Raw genomic sequence first — 22,473 nt, forward strand, 5'->3', positions numbered from 1 at the left:
TTTTTTTTTTTTTTTTTTTTTTTTTTTTTTTTTTTTTCCCCAGGCTGGAAACTCATATTCCTTACCTCTTAGTGTGGACTTTATAATTACTTCCATCTTCCTGAATGTTTGTTTCACTTCCCTTTGTTCTATCACCTGCAAACTTAATTGCTATAGTTTTCCTATCTTCTTCAATGAATCAGTATTGACATGACTCATCCCTGTGACACTGCATGAATAATTTACCAGCAGCTTGACCTACTACCATTAACTATTACTCTCTGTTTATAAACCTTCAGGTAGTGAATGCTCTGCTCATGTGCATTCCATTAATTAATTAATTAATCCATTAATTTTCCAAGTTTTCAAGAAGGAATGAACAAGTTCTTTTCTTATATCTGCCTAATTCTACCTTATAAACAAGGTAGACTTATGGACTTATGTACCTTACTAATTGTCAATAAACAGAGGATGAACCATCTACCTCTCCTTTACTACTCTCATATGACTTATTTTTCAATAATTCTTTTCAGCAAGAACATTTGATCAGGCTGCAAAGGGTTCAGTGCATCAAATGACCCCTCTCATGGGGGTCACTGTCAATCCATAAAGGAAAAGATTTAAGTTATTTTTAATGAGTTTGCTACTAGTAAAGGCCAGTAGACACGGTCAATTACCATGGCTCAGATGACTTATAACAACTTAACTGTATTTTTGAAACCAAGAGTGCTGAACCTATACTGTAAATGCACATAGCTCACAGTTACATTGTTTTTTATATTTCACTGTACCAATATGTGAACATATATCATACACCACGGAGAGCAAATAAAAAAATGCTTTTACAACTGCCAGCTTTTTCACTGAATGACACCTTGATTCAGATTCAGATGTGAAAAGATTTCAAATGGTTATACACAAATAGCCTCCTTAATAAATTACACCAGTTAGAAGACTTGGGACTGTTTAGTACTTGGGAGAAAATGAACATTTTGATTAAACATTTTAGTGAATAACCATTTTTCTCCTCAGAGTGAATTCTGAATTAGCCCTTCAATGGATAACTATGTTTCTTCTTCTTTTCTTTCCCCTGCTGCTGAAGGTACTGTTTCTGAGAAGAGGCGAAATGAAGTCTTGAGAAATGAAATACTTATATCCCTATTACTGATTCACGTATTTACAAGAAATCCTTTAAACACATTGACCAAATGCAAATGCTAGTAATTGGATCCGGTCTCCCTAAATATTCCCATTGTTGTTTCTTATGAAGCCATTTTTCTTAACTTCCTTTCTTCAAAAAAGCTGTTATTCCTGGCATGGTCTGGTTTACCCTATTCCTCTCCAGCAGTAACTGTATTTCAGTGGTGGGTAAAGAATGATTTTTTTATATGTAGTCTGTAAAACTCTTTGGGATATGTCATGATGAAAGGTACTCTGTGTACAACACCATTATTAACTTATTATATTTCATCAGGTTATTCTATTTCATATCATGTCACTCCACTGAAAGACCCTTGCCAAAAACAAAAGGAGTGCAATATCACTAATTGAAAAAACAGACTCTTTCAAGAGGCAATGTAGCATATAGATAGCATGGAAGTCCCTGGGAGTTCAGACTGGCATGGCTGTGGCGTGGTGGGACATCTGCGATGTCAGCATGTGTTATGTGTAAAACTATATTTTTTAATGTACTGTGGGATGAAGAATAAGAAATGAATTAGATTGCGAAATATGCTTAATATATCAACTTTTGAGTTAATATATCTTCAGAACTACTGGAAATGATCATTTATATTTTATTAGTTTATGCAGATGGATGTAATTTGGCAAATTCTGAAACAGTTTGTTAAGCATTTTAGCAGTCTTAATGAAAAACATCTGAGTCTTCTTAAGCGGAAAGCTTCTATTCAATTACTCATTACTGTAAGAGATAAAATAAAGCCATTTCTTATTTCCATTTATTTTGCTGGAAAGTCAATGCTTATTAGCTTTATTAATACTTTTTTATTTTTTTTCCTCTTTTTTTTCTAGCTAGTTCTTTTTAATGCTACAATGCATCATCTAGTTTTTGTAAAATTTATGGGAGAGTGTTTCCCATGACAAATAGAAGTTAGGATCTGAATGTTTTTTTTGTAAGAATTTTAACAGTGACTCCAGAAACCCCAATCAAATTCTACCAGACCTGCTGGTTTTCTACATCTATTTCAAGACAGCTTATTTTAAAGGAGGAAACTATGAGGGCTGCTCTGAAAGTAATGCCTCCAATTTTTTGACTTTTGCTCAAAACATCAGAGGTGGGTGTCTGTTGTATGGCAGTAGAGGCTGAACCTTCCCACCAATATCCCATTACATTCTGTTGCCACGGCAGCAATAATGGCAACAGAGGGGCAGTCTGGCAGAATGACATCTGACATGGAAGTGTGTATGAAACAAAGATGAGTCACTGAATTCCTCGATGAAAAATTGGCACCCACTGACATTCATTGATACTTAATGAATATTGGTGGAGACCAAACAGTGGAAGTGAGCACAGTGAGGTGGTGGGTGTTTCAGCAGTGGTGACAGCCAGCGTGGGCCACCTCTGCTGGTGCAGATTTTTATGAGAGTGACATTCAGGTTCTTGTTCATCACTGGCAAAAACGCACAGTTAATGGTGGTGACTGTGTTGAATAAGAGTGTTTTGTAGCTGAGAATTTGCTCTATCCAGTAGTGTTATTGTGCTCTTTGTATGAGTTGTCATTTCCATGGAAATAAATAGGAGGCATTACTTTCAGAGCAACCTATGTAGATTCAATTGAGCAAGATTAAGTAAATTTTGGAATAAAAAAAATCACATCAACACTTTATTATTTGTTTTGCAAATCTTCACACAAAGAAATAAGTACTGCTGTGATTTATTTATTGCACTCCCAAAGCCTCATAAATCAACAGGACTTCTGTGACAAAATACTAACAAGTTTTGTTTTGAAGGTTGTAGTTAATACTCTAGCAAAGACAGTTTCCTTTCCTTAAGGCTGAGGCATGGATTTTTTCCAAGCCTTAAGCGAGAGGTACTTCCAGAAAAGATCAGGACTCTGCTTCTTGTCTTAAGAGCCACCTTCTGCTTTCGCCACCACAGTGATCTGAGGAGGCAGTGGTTTCACCAGGTCTTTGTCTCCTAGATGTGTGTTTCCTAGGACATTGGCCAACACAGCCAGTCTCCTTGTTTTGCATGTCTACAATTTGCAAGTTATCAGGTGGTCCTAAATCATTATCCTTCTTTTAACTGAAAGGAATGCTGTCCAAGATGGATCAGATTCTTTGTTAAATCATGCTGTTTTCGGCACAGGGGAGTTAAAACTGAACAAAGGTCATCTGCCTTTTCACTTTTATAGTTCTGGCCTAAGTTTGAAAGCTGTGTTTTTCTTAGTCCAGCTTAAAGCCATCCACAGACTGCTCAAAATTACATGAGACTCAAGTAGTTCTTTATAGGATTCTTCGTGGGCAAAGAAGTAGCTAGTAAATGCACCATGGCCACAACCTCTGCAATAGCTGAGTCCTTACCAGTTCATCACCTTTATAGGGTTAAAAGTGGTACTTGGGTTAAATTTGTTAATACTACTGTGTGCTAAGTGGCAGGTTGCACTCTCTTAACAGTTCTTCTTTAAATACATATTTATGTACTTTTAACACAGAAATAAAAAAAACTATGCTAAAATAATGTATATATTTAATTACAAAACAAGGTCTCTGATTTCAGCAGCTGAAGCAGCTAGACCAAAATATTTTTACCATGGTTCTGTTAAAATCACATAGGGTATTATTCTCAGCCCCCTGTGGCTGTAAGCACAATGGGTGGACTGAGCATTCACTCGGCATATGCTACTTGGCTTTAAGTCAGACTTCTTAACAGTATCTCTGTGGCATTTTCCCCAGGCTAATTCCTTTTGTTGTGTTTTTCTTTTACAGCAAAAATAAAATAAAATAAAATATATGTCACTGAAGAACCACATTAAAAACTATCTTAAAATTGTGGCATATCCTTCAGCTCAATGAAAATGCCCCCAGTGTTCCATCTTGATGAAAATATTGTAGGGCTGTATCAAAATGTATCTTATAACAAAATAAGCAAAAACTCAAAAAAAAAAAAAAAAAAAAAAGACTTGCTACACTAGAGTGAAGTATATTAAACACCAATTTTTCTAGAGTTTTAAATGTCTGATGAAAGACAAGAAAATCAGCAGATGTAAAGCAATAAGGAAGAAGGTGAGAAGGCTCCAGCAAGAGCGAGAAGGAAGCTCTGAGCAGAGGCTGCTGAACAGTCATATGTGCCAATACCTTGTATGCTGGTAGTAAGACTGATTTTAAGACAGTTGTTCATTTATGCCCAGTAAAAGAAGTATCACATATGACCCACATTAATTTCCAAAAATATTGGGTTAAGCTAATCTACTGTAAACTTTTGCAGATTTCATTGACTGGCATTTGTTTGGTAAAAATTTTCAACTTATTCCTTACACAAGTAATAATAAAATCAATAAAATACAGATATTAACTTTCCTATCTCTTCTTTCCAAACTTGTCTATACTTTTGGTTTAAGATTTGTTTACTGCAGTGTGTTACTTAAATAGTTTTAATCTTCAATAAATGGTCAGAAGTTTACTTTTTGTTTATGACAACTGTATGTTTTTCATGGGTCAAGAAAGAGGCCTTAGGAAAAATGCTGGGATGGAAGAGAGAGGGAAGTGTTCTGAATGTTGTTGGAGAATTAATTCAGAACTCAATTCTTTCAGGCTTTTCATGATGTTTTCTTTTTGGAAGGACATTAGAAATATTTCATTCATGTGACCCCTATGGCATGGAGGACAATGCTTTGATTTTGATTTAATTTTTTTTTTCCCTTTATTATGCTATTTTATTCTTTTTTTTTTTTTTTTTCTTTTTTTTCCTGTTATTTTTAGAGGTCTTTGTTACAAATTACATGTGATATTTAAACTTTGCTGTAATTACCAACATTTTTTCTTTTTCTTTATCAATGTTCTCACGTCATACTGTCTAAATATTTTGAGAGCTCCTTAGGGACTGATACAGGGCAATTAATATCTACTGTTGATATTCTTTTTTTCTTGTGCTCTTAGGATCTTATCTCTAATCTAGATTAAAGGGATGGAGGAAAGAGAGGAATTCAAGAATTTGGATCAGGATTGAGAATAAAACTGTCTTCAAAGTCGTGATTGGTTGTTTTGTTTGAGCCTTCTGCAGTGACAGAGACTATCTAAGGACTCTGAATTTGGATCCAGGTTTGGATTCTTTGGAAATAAGACTCTCAAACAGATAATGATAAACACAAAACCATATACACTAGTTCACTAGCCTAGACTAAGCTCACCTCTAGTTGCACATTTATAAAACTAATTTAGTATCAGAGCAGGGGTAATGGTGAAATATTTATGGACAAAAATAGAGGTAAACTAGGAAGCATCTTAGACAAAAAGCTTCACACTACTGCTATAATTGCTTCCTCTTCTACAGGCTATTCTGGCATAAAAAGTAATGGCATAAACTTCATGACATTTTGTAGATAAAGAAATACGTTTTCCAGAAAACATTAAAATTTAGAAAGCCAGATGTTTTTGTGTTTCTAAAGAGAGGTGGTAGAGTCGCTGTCCCTGGCAGTGTTCAAGAGGTGCCTGGATGAGGAGCTGCGATATATGCTTTAGTAGCTTGTGGTAGCAGTGGTAATGAGAAGACGGTTGGACTAGCAGATCTTATAGGTCGTTTCCAACCTTGTGATTCTATGATTCTATGATTCTATATGGTGTCCCTGAATTTGTTCAAAGCAGTTAAAAGGAATGCATCAGATCCACTGAAAATGCACAAAGGCTTCAGTGAGACAGGCAGAGTCCCAAAGCACTGCAGAACTTGCTTTGCAGCAGTCTGAGGCCTTTGTATCCAGAAATGTAAGCAGTGCCTAATGAATCTACTAGAAGTTACTGGAAGCTCTCTTTGACCCAAGCAGCATGGGATGCTAGCGAGATGCACCTGATATTTACTAGTAGACAATTATTACATATTGACAAAATGACAGCCAGGTACATGATACTGAAATTCTGAACCAAGAGAGGAAAAAGAAATTCCTATAGAATCCAGAAGAACACATCTGCTGCAATTCCCCTTTCCTTTTCAGTGTGTTTTGCACTTCTCCCTTCTTTGTAGCTTCTTCATGCTTCACTCTTTCTGAAATTCTATGTCACTTTCTCTCGCAGAGAGATCTCATCATGGGGGATGTGGGGTCAAATCCCAATCAGGATGTGAATCTCACGAATCATTTCTGTAGAAATGCTGAACTTTATTCTTTAGCAGAGTGGCGAGGCCAGAGTAACAGGCATTGTGTAGTACAGCTATTTGCTGGCATGGACTCCTGGGGCACTCTAGGTAGCTTGTTGTTCCTTACACCTGCATGAAAAAGATGAGTTACTGTGGCTTGCACATTGCTAGCAAGTACAGCGTTGTTGGCATGTGACAGTGTAAAAACAGAAGAAAGAATAAATATGACAGGTCTGAGGGGTTGCTATGAAAATGAAGTTGTTGCACGGACTGTTTAGGATTACAGTTGGCCCTACTAGCTTTTATGCTGTGGCTTGCTTTATATCACCTAACTCTAGGCAACTGGCCAGGTATCTTAATTAGGAATGTATTCATTGTTAGCTCACTCCCAAAAGAGAAAAGGGAAGAAATTTCCAGTGTTATTCAGCTCCCTCCTAAATCCCCTGCTGAAAATGTCTCTCATTCTTCGAACAGACCATTAAGGTAGCCTAGGCTAAATGTGCTCCTGTGTTAAGTCCCTCAGTTAAACTTGGTACATCAGGCCTTTGCCATCAGCTTATGTCTCTCAAACCTAAATTTGGTATGCATAAAACTGAGGATGAATGAGAGGAAGAAAGAAAGTGTAGACCTGCAGGCAAGAAAGTGATGCAGCCAAATCCTGTGTGATGCTTTTATTCAGTCAGCAGCATAGTGCATGTAGTTGCATGAGCTGGCACCATGCATTTGCGTGTTAGGACATATGGTAACCAGAGACGCCACACTGCTGCTCAGCGCTACAGGCAAAAAACATGCTGGTCTTTGTTTCTTATATCCCCAGGGACTCAGGCAGCAAGAAATAAACTTTGAGAGGGCTGCGAGAAACCCACTAAAATGGGTCAAATAGTGGAACCAGGTCTCCTACTCTACTCTCTGAGGAAGATGTAAAAATAAGGGTATTTTCTGCCTCTGAATAGTTTGCAATCTAATGGGCTGAGAAAAAATCCTGAACACTGGGATAATTCCAGATGTGGATCAGCATTTTGTGGTCCAAGCCCAGTACCTGGACAAAATGCAAAAATCTAGACAATGCCTCAGCAGAAGAAAAACGTGAACTTGTTGTTTTCCCTGTGTCAGGGCTGATGACAAATATTTATAATGCTTGCCACGTGAAACTGTAGTCAGAAAAGCCAGCACACAGATATATTTTGGAATTCAGAATATTAAGAATAGAATTGAAAAATAATTTGAGTTGGAAGGGATTATTAAAGGTCATCAAGTCCAACTCCCCTGCAAAGAACAGGGACACTAACAGCTAGATCACACTGTCCAGAGCCCCATCCAGTCTGACCTTGAATGTCTCCAGGGCTGGGTTACCCACCATCTCTTTGGTCAACTTGTTCCATTGCTTCACTAAAGAAATGACGACCTCGTTTTGATCTCAGAATGTGCAGATCAGTGTTAACCTCATTACTGACAATAATGCTAGACAGCAATAAAGGCAGTTTTTGTGAAAGGAAGTCTGCCTTCTATTGTTGGTGACCAAGATTATTCCATTCTTTCCTAGTTCCTGAGAAAGGTGTCCCACTTTTTAAATATCCATTTAATTTGTAATAATCCTTTGGCTCTCTCATTTTCTCCTCCACATTCAGCTATTTTATTTTACTGATTAATAAAGATCTGGGTAGGGGCTGCCAAGTTTGAGGAATTAATAAATGTGGTTCTGAGCATGGGGATCCATCGGGAATTAAAGTGTAAGATTTGAAGAAATGAGCATGTGGAGGTCCTCAAAATAATAGATTCATAGGAGAATCTACATTGCAGGGGTCCTCTGGATATATAATCATAGAATAATTTAGGTTGGAAAAGTCCAACCATCCACCTAACACTACCATGTCTATCATTAAACTGTGTACCTAAGTGCACAGGCCTCATAAATGCTGCTAGGGATGGCAACTATACCACCTGTTTCAATAGCTCACTCCCATGCCTAACCAGCCTATCTGTGGAAAAAATCTTCCTGATATTTGAACTTTGCCTAGAGCTACTTGAGGCCCTTACCTCTTTTCTCATCATCCAGTCCATGCAATTTTGGAGCAGGACTACTTTCAGGACAGGCTGCTCAGTGCTTACCTCAGTCAAGCTTTACATTCTTTCAAGGATGGGGACTCCATATTCATTCTGGGCAACCAGCTCCAGTGCTTGACTCATGATGTTGTGAAAATATTTTCCTTACCATCTGCAACAGGTAATTCACAAGTCTTTCTTTTTCTTTTCTTTTTTTTTTTTTTTTAGAGGAGGAGAAGAATGGGTATTGCTCTAACTATACAATTACCTTGACCTGACTTTAGGAAGACAAGCCTTTTTGCTTCAGAGACACAGTGCTTGCTACCCAAATAAAAATAAAATGAAGTCCACCTAGAGCATTCTTAGTAGAGAGGGAAAAAAAAAGATTTTTTAAATAGAAACTTAAAAAATGCACACAATGGAATTATTCTTCTCCAAATTACTCCTCGAGAAAGTTGCTTTTGGAAGAGTAGCCCCTTCAAAATTGGTATAACTAAAAATTATGGAAATAATATAGCAACATTAAAATAAAAGGGGAAGGAAGCAGAGCTATTAAGATCTGTTTTATCTGCTTAAATTTCTTGCAGCATAACCTGCAGTCTTGTGTTTTATATTCAATATTGTGCGTTGGAATTCGGACAACAAACATTAAAAGAGACGTCATTGCCATCCATGGTGTGTTGAAATCCTGGGAATATTTACTCAAAACAACTACACTGCTGGCAGTTCATTCTGTTTCAAGGTTGACAAAGTTTCCATGTCTCAAAAACAACAAGGAAAATAAATGATTATTTTAACAGGTCTTGGCTGCAGAGACTCAGAACCATGTAATCATAGGATATCCCAAGTTGGAAGAGATCCACAAAGATCAGTGAGTCCAACCCTTGGCTCCGCACAGGAACACCCAAAATTCAAACCCCATGTCTGAGAGTGTAGTCCAAATGCTACTTGAACTCAGGCAGCTTGGGGCAACAACTACAGCCCTGGACAGCCTGTTCATGGTTCTAGCCACCCTCTGGTGAAGAACCTTTTCCTAAACTCCAACCCGACCCTTCCCTAATGCAGCTCCATGCTGCTCCCTCAGGTCCTGTCATCGCCAGCAGGAGTAAAGATCAACACCTGCCACGTCATCCTGGGATGACACCACTTGATTGTCAGGGTTAGTTTAAATCCATTCTGCCACTGATTCAGGAAACTGAAAGTGTTTACAACTATTCTGTTATTTCCCTGTGATTAAATGTAATATTCACATAATGGCCAATACTATTAAAGGCAAGAATTATCCAGCCACAAATTGTGCCAAGCAAAGGTACTGAACTTGAAATAGTTACAAAAAGTGTTGCGTAATTGTATAAATTCCTACTATTTTCCTGTCAACAAATGTCTCTGTCCCATCAGAGGGACTCTGGTCACTTGGGATTGCTCAGTGAAATGATGCTGGTATGCCTCATGGTCATGCCCAGCTCCAGGGAGTAGAAGTGATTTCCCAAAGGTATGTGTGGATGATGTGTGTGAGTTCTGGGAGAGTTCTCAATACATGTCAGTGATGAGCATACCTTGGTGACTATCTGTGTTGATTTCTCATCTGCAGACAGAATGCTGTTATATTTGTGTTTTCTCTATGGAAATATACATGCTTTACTTAATGCTGTGGCCAAGTGTATCAGATTTTTTTTTTCTTACAACACTTTTGGTAAGGTACTCTTCGGTAACTCTCTTCACTGAGAGAGTGGTCGGGCATTGGAACAGGTTTCCCAGGGCAGAGATCACAGCTCTAAGCTGCTGGAGTTCAAGGAAGGTTTGGACACAGGTCTCAGATATGTGGTTTGGATTTTGGGTGGTCCTGTGTGAATCCAGGAATTGGACTCAATTATCTTTGTGGGTCCTTTCCAACTTGGGATCTCCTATGATTCCATTATTCTTATGCTAACAGAAGGCTTTGTTGCTTGGTACTCCTGTGGTCTCAGGCCCTCTTTCCAGCTTGATGTGCTATAATGTTTAAGGATACTGTGATAATTAATAATAAGTAATAATAATTAAGTGATCTATTGCACTTTGGTCTGCATGAAAGTGTAATTATACAAACTGATCTTAAAAAGGATACTTAATAGCATTATTTTATATATTTTTATCATATTTCATTCTTCCTCTTAGCAATATTGTACAAAATTCTCACATGGTTGGAAATACTTGTTTAAAAGATTGATACTCTTTTTGACATATATCAAATATACTGCTTTTGAACAGAATACAGTTTCTACAGAATGAAGTAAAATCTGCTCCTGACAATTAACACTATTTTTTTCCCTTTGTACTCTGTAAGTTGAAGATAAATTTCTCCACATTTAGTAAATGGTAGCAACGGCTCTCAAGCCTCAGTAATCTGATTCTAACAGTAAAACATGCTTGACGGTGCTCAATATAGCAATATTATGCAGCAGTACGGATGTAGAAACAATAATACTACAGTCTTTGGAAGAAACATGTTCTGCTTTTCCACCTCAGATTCTACTTTTTGGGTATGTTGCTGCATCTTATTCATGCACTGGTACTACGTTGCTTACTTCTTTCGAATACTGGTCTTTGAATGTAAGAATATGAATTTTATTTCAGAGCTGCACTGTACTCTAATTTACCCTGGTCTTCTAAAGAAACCAAAGGGAAGGAGAATACATAGTTGAAAGAGAAAAAAAGACAAATCTCTGTTTAGTAATATACAGTCTCAAGGTTACAGTTCTTTACAGTTTATATGTATAGATAAAGTGATACTGTGATTTGCAACAAACACAAATTGCATCAAACTTTACATTTTCTCCATTACCACCTGATCACAGAGAGGGGATTCTGCAGATGTAAAAACTAAAAAAGCTGTAAAGCTAAAACAGGTACCCAAGAGTTTACAAAAACAGGACTGCCATACATCCAGAGAGTGAAAAATAGGCAAGTAGAAATGACTCCCAAACCACATTTCCTCACTTCACACTATCTATTCTCCCACGTAAGCTGTACGGTGGAACAATGTCACTGTGTTGAAGACAGTTGAATAGGTGAACTCTTATCCTTCTTTTTGGAGAGAAAAATGCATGACTATATTAAGCAACAACTTTTTTTCAAAAAGAAATCACAGACTGCTCCATCCTCTTTCTGATGAAGTTCAAGTGAAAAATCCAAATAAAAATCTCAAATTTACTAACATTATTAGCTACAAGCTTCCACTAACCATGTTAATCCATACATGGATGAGTATGTGCACTATTCCAAGCTAGTTATAAAGAGGCAAAAACTGGAAATGGCCAGTTTTAAGTTGGACTGATGCCAGAGCTATACAAAACTGAGAAACTCCTGGGAATTCAGGAGGAGAGAACTTAAAAGAGGCATTTTCCCTCAGTCCTGAAAAGTCTTCCCAAGATGATTTTTGCAAAGGAGTAGGAGCTACAGAAGCACTGAAGAAAAGAATGATTACCTTGGGATCACTGGAGGAGGCTGTATAGCTTTTGAGCCCATATTAGATTTGTTACAAATCACATTCATTTCCCAGGTCAGTGTTCTGAGTCCTGAGCCCAAAGGAAATTCCATATCAATTTCCACTTTGGAGAATTAACTTTTACAGTGAAAGCTTTATTCCAGATTAGTTGAATAATCCGTAGGCCCTCACTTAATGGTAAGAGGTTACTCAATATTCTAGAGATTTCTCCAAATTTTCTTCAAATATAATTTCTTTAGCTTAAAAATGTCACTTTTGAGTTTTTAATTTGAAAAGAGAAAAGAAAAGGGAAAGGAAGGGAAGGGCGGGGAAGGGAAGAGAAGAATGGTCATAGAGTTTACACTTACTCTCACAGTAAAGGACAACATTACCTCAAAGACCCCACCCCTTGATCTTCCCACAATGACAGTTCTGTGTCTGGGGGTACAGGCACCCTGACTCATCAGCTCAGCTGCTGATGAGCATGGACAGAAGATGAAATGCACTCAATTTCATTAAGTCACACTTTCATTTATTTGATATCAGCATGCCACCTTTAGACACAAATATTTAAACTTGTCTGATTTAGTATTGAGAGAACAATATCATTCTGATATTGAAAAACTAAAGTTCTGAAATCTAGGTTCACATTTATGTTCTTAGATTTATGAATTACTAACAAAAGACTTTATCAGCATGAATTTCTACTTCCATATCAGTGTAATATTGGCAATCCTCAGTCAGTAGTCCCATGAGCAATTTATTTTGGCACGAACTCCAGACTGCTGCTGAAACAAATGATCCCACCTTCCCACTACTTGTTCCCACCCATACCTTGTCTGCTGAGTTGGCATCAACATCCATGCAGCTGCAGGGAGAAGTGATACTCTTTGCTAAGCTTTTTTTGGCTGGGCCTAGAGGGTTTTCAGCAGCTGCCACATTTGATGGTGAGGCTGGCAAAGGTAGCTGAAAGTGGTTACGGGATGAGAAATGCTATGTGTGCACAAACTACAGCAGCAAATGCTTTCACGAGCCTTTTAATACTAGATCACTAATTGTTAGCACTAGGTTGATTGGACTGTATCTGCTTATTTTAAAAACAAAAGGTTAGTGCTAAGCAGTTATCTGCAATACTTGAAGAGTGTTATAAATTTTGACAAGACATGCAAATTCTTTCAAGAAGATTGTAAATGTCCTCCTGACAGAAAACACACATAACTGCAAAACTCAAGCCCACCACTCCTTGTGTTAAGCAGACAGGGTGTGCTACAAAGTCCAGCCATTTATACCTCTCCTTGTTTAGACAGACAAGCTTAAGAGGAAGACACAAGGCTACGTACAAGTGGGATCACCTATAAATTCTGACCAGTCAGGAAAACATGAATTGCAGTAGTAGTGTTAACTCAAGTGCCATGTTTAACTATAAAGATACATTTATTTATTTTAATCAATACTTAATCATTTTAATCAGCATTTTCTACTTGTATTGGTACTGCATAATGATGGAAGGACATTAGCTCTTTAAAAAAAACCCAGGTTCACTATTCCCAGAACCTTATAATGTTAGGGTACAGCAGCACAGAGTCACTGCAAGGGTGGTGAGGAAAGGGTTGCTGCTCTCTTACCTTCAGACCAAACTTCAGCTGGGCACAAGCATGTCTGTGTCCTGCTGCTGCTTGCGAAAAGTGGCTGCAGTTCCCTTGTAGTGCATGTAACAGTGAAAGCTGAACAGAGCATGGAAGGGAAGAACAGAAATATGCCCAGAGGCCAGAATATACAGAGGGAAAAATAACAGTATATGCCCTGAATTTAAAAAAAGTTGTACTATAATTCTGCTTTACATAACATCTGGAAAACGTGCCATTGCTGCTGTTTGCCCTAATCTCTTTATCAAATATATCACTATTTGATCTCCATGGTTGCAATATCTGGTGAGTCATCTGAGTTAATCCACAGACAATATTTTAATACTTCTGCTCATGGAAGGATTATTCTTTTAATTTGCAAGATCTGTGTTATGCTTTGTTTTCGTGTGTGTGTGTGTGTGTGTGGTTTTCCTTTTTATTTTTTTACTATTGCTTTTACTATTTTTTTTTTTTTTTAATAGCATTACTCCAAATGCAGCACTGGAAAAGTAGAAACCTTTCAGAAAACTTTATGACTTGTATCACACAAATTTTGTGTTGATACATTTGGATTCAGTTTGTGAAATAGTCAGTTTGAAACAATTTACTCCATTTATGATTTTAAGTGGTAAGAGAAACTCAATACATGCAAGATCCAAGCTCTCACTGTATATATATAGAAAGAGAGAACAGCAGAGGGAAATTTGACTTCTCTAGTTATGACTGTAACCATTTTAAAGAGTCAGCATCCTATATAGCAACCCTTGCTGTGTGTTCAATGTCTGTATTATATGTTTGCACATGTATAACTAAGCATCTAGACCACTCCTCTACTTCACAGCTTTCTCATTATTTTTATTAAGATATCACTGATATAATGCTGACCAGATTCAGGAGCTTCCAGAAGCCTGAGTAAGCAGACCCAGTTGGTTGGTCTTGTGGTACAGAGTGTTACAAGCTGAAAGGAGATAAAAAGGGTTAGGTATATAATCTAGTCCCAAACTGAAGCTTCACAGTTGTTGTTAGATAGCAGATATTCTACTGAGAGTAATTATAAAAGATAGGCTGGCTATAGAAGAAGACTAAGCACTAGCACTAGTGCTACCTAAGTGACACTTGGACAGCTAAAGTTAGGTGAAATGGGTGCCATTATTTGTGACAAGTCTTAGTTCTGAACCTAGCTAAACAAACTGAAGCTCCTGCAACAGGCTTTGACAACGCCCCACACTCCAGTATGAATTTACAGCCTTTTGTTTTTAACCCTTGGGACTAGTTCTTCTGATGCTTTCAAAATCTCTGAGAAGTCACTTTGACTGTACTCATATGCACTAAATGGAGTCTGGCACATGGAGATATGCCAGCTTCACAATTACACTTGGTTGTCAGTACTCCTACAGTGCTTAGGGGACCAATAGTCTTTGTTTTACTCAGCCGCTTTTGCTGCATTAATTCTTCTGTCTTAACGCACATGTTGAAAATCTCAGTTTCCATGTTATCATTAGTTTTGTTGTCTCTCAGGACATGGAAATTTTCATTTCTCATACATTATCATCTGTGTTACACTAAATTGATGTCCATTCTAATTTATAATCAGTTCTAAAGTGACTTTAAACGTCTTCCAGTGCCTACAAGTGTGTTCTATCAAACTAAAATCTCTAATCTCTTCAATATAGTGATGCTACAGTGCATGGCCATCTTTCCTTTTCATCTTGGAGGTGCTGTTAAAAGAAACTAGACAGCAAGTTCTCCATTCACTAAGCAGTGCAACAGCTTCAAACTCATTCTCATTTTTAATTGGTTTCAGAGGCAGCATATTGAAAAAAAAAAGCTTACCTCAATCAGTCAAGTTGACAAATCACGTTTGTTAACTGATGAATATATACTCACCTAACTTGGTGTTCTAAATAGCTCAGCACATATGTTATGGTTCAACTAGAATTTCTATTATTGCAATATTTAATGACTGCTGATTATTTCCCCTTAAAATTGTTTTTGAAAAAACGCAATGCAAGAAGACAATCAAACAACCCTTCTTCCACTCTTCCCTTTCTCTAAGATACAGCTATCATTAAGAGTAAATTACTGTCCTTTCAGGTGACCATTTTTTCTTAGAAAATCTAATTTAAAGATTCCTTAAAGTCACCACTCTGCATCAACACTTTTAGTAGATTTACATAATCACAACTGTTTCATGTCCACACCTGCTCTCAAGTTTGTTCTCAAGCAATAAAATGTGCTTCTGCCTAATTGAGGGTAGTCCTCAGATCAAACTTTATGAATTTTCCAATTCTTTGCCTTCTTGGGGATGCAAACATTTTCTGGATTCTTCCCATTCCAGAAGTCTATGTTACATGATATTTCTAATCTTTAAATAATAGTATTTCCCTGCCACCAGGAAAGCACTCACAAAGATGAAAGTAAGCCCAGAGAGCCTAATTTCTCTAGACTACCCCAACAGTCAGTGGAGCAACAAGCTTTGGCCAGAGGTAAGCAAGTTATTTTAGCTCTTTAGAATGACTTCAGAAAAGCACACAGGTTTCCACTTGAATAGAGTCTAGAGAGATCACTCTTACTATGTTAAGACAGATTTCCAAATAATTTCCAGAGTGTTTTGGAAGTTCTTGTCAAGTTTCTCTGTTCTTTAAAAAGCTGCACAGTTGATTTTGAAGAAAAACACCCTATGCTTGGCGTAACCTTTCCTATTTAACAAATACATTGTTACATCCTCCTCCTAATGTGCACTGTGCTGGCCTACTGAATAAAGTATCATGCCTCCATACTTTTGATTGCCTGGCACATTTGGAGTTGGAGAGGAAATGTGATTGTTCAGGTTCTGTGTCTATGTTGGTGGATGTTCTTGGAGTTCAGCATGGAAAGGAAGGAGGCAGACTTGGTCCTGAATCCTCCGCCTAACCCAGAATAGAGCAACAATAATTGCTCTCTGCTTACATTATTATATAATTGCTTCTCTTTTGCTTTATACAGAAAAAGATTGTATAACTTCTACAAATTGATTGTTTGCTGTCTGCATGTATGTGTGGACTTAATAAAAATGAAGCTAAAATTTGTAATTTTTTTTCTCATTTCAAAGCTAAGAAATAATAAACATTACCAATTCTAATGAGAGTTTATTTCTGTGTTATTATGTAGCCAGGTTAAAATGGGATTTTAATTTTATTTCATTAAATATCTTAACATCTTCCATCTCCATGTGATTAAAAGTTTTACCTTAGGGTATCTATTGAATATAAGATGCAGGGAAATACAAAAACATTTTTTGGTCTTGGAAAGAAAGAATAAAACAATGTCTAGGAACTGTAATGTTTAAGATTTCAATCTTCTCTCTACCTTTGTAAGTATGGAGCGACCATTGATTGACACGTTCATTTCAGAACCAGATTACACAATGGTCTGAGAATAAGATGTCTGCTGGTGCCCTCATGTGGACGTCTGTGCTTTTAGATATGGAAGAAAAAAAACTTTTAAGACAATGCAGAGGAATAGAAATTTTAGCTGCTTTGTTTTGCACACAGAATTTGGATGCCCATTAGGATAGCTTTCACCATTTTTCTGAATTGCAGGCAATCCCATATTGTATAATTGTAAGCAAAATTTCCTACCTGCATGTCAGGTTATGGTGTAGTTCATAAGCTAAATTTGAAATAAAAAATTTAACTCATTCTTAACTACATAGTTACAATATCCCTCTCATAAACTACTGCTTCATATTAAAATGTCAAAGTTATCAAGTGGCTGGCTTTCAGAACTAATCACGCAGCATTTTTCCAGGTCTAGGAAAAATTTCAACTAAATATTATGTTTTCTGAAAAAAATACTTTTCTGATCAACACAGAAAGCATTCCAGATGTCAACAAACACATGTAAGACTTGAATATGTATAGTGTATATAGACTGGTGGAAATAATTTCTATTTAATCAGCCTCCATAGATGTTACCAGTAAGGATCTAGGCATGTTTTTCTGGTAATATGCAAAACAGATGAATGAAAACAAAAAACTTCAATAAGAATACTGATCCAGTTTTCTGTACAGTTTGCATGATGATCAACATTTACAGACCATCAGAAAGGCTCCTATGTAGGCAGCAATGAGGCAGACGAGGGAACATGGCACATTCCACATTGAAGACAACTTGCTAGAGTAAGGGCAGATCCACACCTGGTGTCTCTAGTCACCTGTGATAGGTATTGTCCATGAAGAACATCTGCTGCCAGTGTATCTTTAGAGAGTTTATAAAATTGTTTGCACTTTTGACTCTACTACATAAAAACTCTCAACCTGAAGTGTAAAATTAATCAAGACATCAGCATAACACTCTATAGCATCAGATGTATAACCTTTACACAGAAAGTGTAAAGAAAAGCTTAAACGAAAAACAACTGGAATACTTTAACTGATATTGAAAGAACTAATCATGTGATGCAATCGGAATCTAAAACTAAGACTGGCATTTGCAGAATGCCCTATCATGATTGCACTGTGGGCACTTCCAGAGGTAAGAAAAGAAACCGATGTTAAAACTGGATAAAGTTCAACAAAATTTCAGTTTTCTAGCAAAGAATTTATAGTGATTATAAATACTTCTTAGATAGAGTAGCTGCAATCTGTGATTTGATATGACAACCGTCTATCTGAAAACTCATGTTATTGTTGTGTAGAGATGTTGATTTTGTTTTCACGAGTCAGCAATGGATTGAGGCAACGCTAGTGGAATTCCATTGGCTTCAGCAAATCTGTATTGTGAAATGCACCTTACCTTGTTCCGTGTTTCAGATTCTTACACATTTTGGTAATTGGAAGGCCAACAATTTAATCTTGGAATATAAACTAACACTGTATAAATAACCTGCAGTTGTCCCCATCTTCAACATCTCTCTGTGCTGGCTGATATGCAAAAGGACAGAAGAGCATACAAGCCTTTTCCATTAGTTTGTTATTTGAACCTCTGTAGTAAGCACTGAATTTTTTACATTACTTTTTTTTTTTTTTTTTTTTTTTTTTTTTTTTTAAACAGTGACAAACAACAGAGTTTTAAATATGTAGATTCCCCAGATCAGAGATTGCAGAGGTGCAGTTCTGTACCAGGCACTTTGGAAAACGAGGTTCTTAGGTACAAAAATTTTGTTTTGCATTGGGATTAAAGACTGTGGAAACAGTTTTTACCTTGGCACCATTACTAAGTACCCTAATGCTCTCTCCCATCATTGTTTAGAACAGTTGTTATACCACTTAACAGACACCCAAAACTCCACAGCTAGCTTGATTTGAATGATGCTGTGTGCATGCTGGTTTAATATAACCTTGAGCTACCCTTTGGGCAAATGAGAGTTTGAAAATTAAAAAGCTTTAGAAATACTTTATCCATCAACAGAAAATATTTTATACAAACCCAAAAGATTGTGGATTTTTAAAATCTCATTTAAGAAGCTACATATTTTACTTACTGCTGTTGCTCAATGAAAATAAAAAAGAATTTCTTATAGAAAAAAAAATTGCTTTAAATGAGACAGTTGAACAGAAAGACTTGTGTGCCTATGAACTATGAAGCAGTTCCAGACTGCTTATACTCTGCCTTAAAGCTGTGTATTTTTCTCAGTACTTATGCAACGCATTTATATTGGAAGGCCCTCTTAAAACTGGGTGATCTATTGGTTTAGGGAGCTAAAGATTAATTCCAGATGTAGTCATGCTACTCTAGCCTTTCAGAAAGTAACTACTGCACCATCTGTTTTGTAATAGACAATTTCAAAGAGTGCCAAGGGGGATGTTAAAGACATTGGTCAAATGGCCACATATACCTCACACACAGGAATTCTGGAGGTCACAGTGCCTCAGAAAGATTCATATTTTCACTTCCCCACCCCTCCCTATTCTTCCAACATGTAAACTGAAGGAACAGCTCTCTTTCCTCCAAAAATAGGAAGGAAATGTTTTCCAGATTATTAGCAGTGTTGACACATTTGAATCCAAATTCAGACCTAAATTCAGTGAAATGACTGGAATTCTTGGTGACATATCTGTTATACCTGCCACACTTTGGGATCCTTGTAAGTTATGATGAACAGCTTTGTTTTGTTTTAAATGAACTCGGTAGCAGGAGGTTAATGATAAACTGACTAAATCTGGCTGGGGACCCAAGATAAATGAAGGGTACAACAAGTAATGAAGGGTTATTCCAGATCATGATAATTCTCCCTGGTTATTTCAGGAAGCGTGAAGTAAAGCAATTGTGTGCATTTTTTTAAACTACAGTGTTACGCATCAATACCTAAATGTCTGGTGTATACCACAGATGCACTCAGGTGTAGCTAAATTCATCACAACTGAAAAGTAGGAATAAGAGAAGTTCTCTCAACACTTCCTAAGTATAGATTTGAACTTAACAGCAGTAATTCATGATCTATACAAATAATCCTACAAAAAGGTCTAAAATGAAAACAAAATGAAACAGAAGATACAACCATAAGTTAGACAGTCACAGTCTTGTGCAGTTCCAAAGAGTCACTTGTGTTGCAGTGACACTAAGTAAATCACTGGCAAAAATAAATTAATAAAATTAACAATATGTGAACAGTTCATTCCTATTTAGTTTTCCCAACATATCCAGGTAAGTTCTGTAACAAATTCTGTAATCAATTATTACAAAAATAGCTTAGGACTAGCAGACTGGTGTTCCTAGTTAGGTTTCATTCGTTCTGCTTTGTTTCTCCCAATTCAAGAGCACTATGCAAAATTAGTACCTTAAACTGTAACCCTTGTGCCTGGGTAAAGTTCAAAGTAAGGCAGGTAAGATAGGAACATCAGTTCCTTAGCGTTTGCCCCTCCTGGATTTTGTTTGAATTTGTATGTCAGTTTCTATTGCAGTGGTATAAGGGAATTCTATGCAGGAAGATCTGCACTTTTTCAGTATTAAATGATACTAAACAAAGAACAGTTGGAAAACAGAATGAGAAATGTCTGCTTTGGAGGTCTTTATCACAGTCTTTAAAATATCACCTTAAAGTATCACCTAAGATGCTAATATACATATGGATGTGGGAGGATGCGCACACATCTGTTCACAAAAGCAAAGACCACACCTTAGGACGAGATTTAATTGAAAATATTAGACTCAATAAATGACACTTAGAACTATCCATTACATTCTGCAGCTACTCAGGAAGAAAATGGCACCTGAAAAAGGATCCAAAATAGACTGTATGTTAGGGGAAAACGAGACAGAGATTAAAGGAATCATTAAGAAAAGACAGTTTTGAAATCTCAGCATTTACAGAGCTAACGTTTTTAATCCTGGTCTTTAGAAACATCTCTAATGTCATTTTACAGAAATACCCCTACTCACTATTAAAAAACAAAAAAACAAAAAAAAAAAACAAGCAAAAAAGTAGCAATTTCAATAAAAGTCACTTTTCCAATCCAATGAACTTCCTGAGTCTGGTCTTCTTGGAAGAAAATAACTCCAGATCTAAGAGGTATTTATGGACAGTTTTTGTTGGATGATGATAATACACCTCAGTTTTTCTTAAAAACTGGTAACTTCTTTTGTTGGTCCTAAAACACAGTAAACAATTTCAAGAGTCACATATGCTGTTATACTTCTTTGCAGCGTAGGCCAAATTTTGCGTTTGAGTCACACAACACAGAACTAAGGACTGAGCCATCCTTTCAAGCAAGCTCAAGAAGTGGCTTCGGCAAGTCATTAGCTGGAACCCAAGGAAAATCAGGAAACTTGAAATCTGTAACTAACTGCTCTGTCCTTATTCATAGTGGACCTCACTCCAAATCCAACTCCAACTCTAAGAATAAATCTTTCAGAGCTTACTGTTTTGTGAACTGAGACGATAATTTGCTCCAGCTGAGCCCATCTACTCATCTGCTTGACTATGAGGACATGACATCCATGATACATCTTTCGCACCGGAAAAAATGTGCCAGCCACTTGCTAGCCATTGGGTAGGTCATCCACACTTTGTCAAAATTATCTATTTTGTTTAAGTTGTAAAGATCTGACACTATGCAGCCCAGATAAAAGAGCAAGCCTTTTATTTACTTGACTTGAGTTCAATTTGTGACAGTAGTTAATCATTCACAAGCAAAAGAATAGAGTTTTAAAAAATAACACATTTGTTCCTCACCGCAGAAAATTAAGACATGGTGTACTGTTTAAGAAGTACAAAATGCATACTCCATGGGCTCAATTGTGTTTCTACAGCACGTCTTTTGTAAAACTTTGTTATCACTGTAACTTTCATTGCACAGTAGGAGACTGTGCTACTGCCCTCTCTTTATAAGTTGGTGCCAAAAATTGTACACAGGAAGGCCTGTTTCCATTCTCAGTGATCTTGTGGAATGACAGGATACTAGTTCTTATTTTGAAGAATTCTTTTTTTTTTTTTTTTCTTTTGCATCTAGTCAGGATGCCACCACCTGCCCATATCACAGTTTTGGCACGCTGCAAGCTTCATGTCTCCACGAGTAATTACAGATTTCCCTGTTCGGTGTGACGGGAGGAGCTGTTTGCTGGCCAGGGGGTTACAAGCGTGGTCTGATGAACAGTACAGAAATAATGCTGGCCACAGGGCTCGGGGGCACAGCTATGCTGGTAGCTTGCCAAGGTCTCCCTAGCATGTGTCCTGCTGTGCTGCCTTCACCACCAGCTTACGTTCCTCCCAGGAGAGCAGCAACTGAAGGCCTGCAGCTGTCCATGGGGAGACAGGTGATACCGTGCCACTGCAACCTTTGTACTCCAGAAAGGTTTTCAACAATGTTTTAACAGACTCTGGGCTTCGTAATATTAGGTATATCTATGATAAATATAAATGTATGAGAAGTTCCGTGCACTGAACACATAACATCTGCAACTACTTGCAAAGGCTGCACCCATCTCAAAATCTGCCTTTTAAGGTCCTGTTCCGAGAATTTACAGGCCATTCCAAACCGGACTCCCCGAAACGCGGCCCTGCCCTGCCTAAAACCCGGGGCCGGGGCCGGGGCCGCAGCTGCAGGCCGTAAGCGGTGGGCCGGGCCTAGGCGCGG

The 22,473-nt window shown here is 37.3% G+C and overlaps 1 long non-coding RNA gene across 1 annotated transcript; it reads left to right on the top strand.

The window, feature by feature from the left end:
• Nucleotides 1-9,751: 9,751 nt before the first annotated feature.
• On the top strand, nucleotides 9,752-22,437 carry LOC122164200. The gene is made up of 3 exons (XR_006170148.1): nucleotides 9,752-9,821; nucleotides 21,044-21,390; nucleotides 21,850-22,437. It is a non-coding gene; the product is annotated as an uncharacterized LOC122164200 (long non-coding RNA).
• The last annotated feature ends 36 nt before the right edge of the window (nucleotides 22,438-22,473 follow it).

The sequence above is a fragment of the Centrocercus urophasianus genome, unplaced genomic scaffold, assembly GCF_019232065.1.
Source record: "Centrocercus urophasianus isolate 14NV4802_14NV808 unplaced genomic scaffold, USGS_Curo_1.0 seq_25, whole genome shotgun sequence".
NCBI lineage: Eukaryota > Metazoa > Chordata > Aves > Galliformes > Phasianidae > Centrocercus > Centrocercus urophasianus.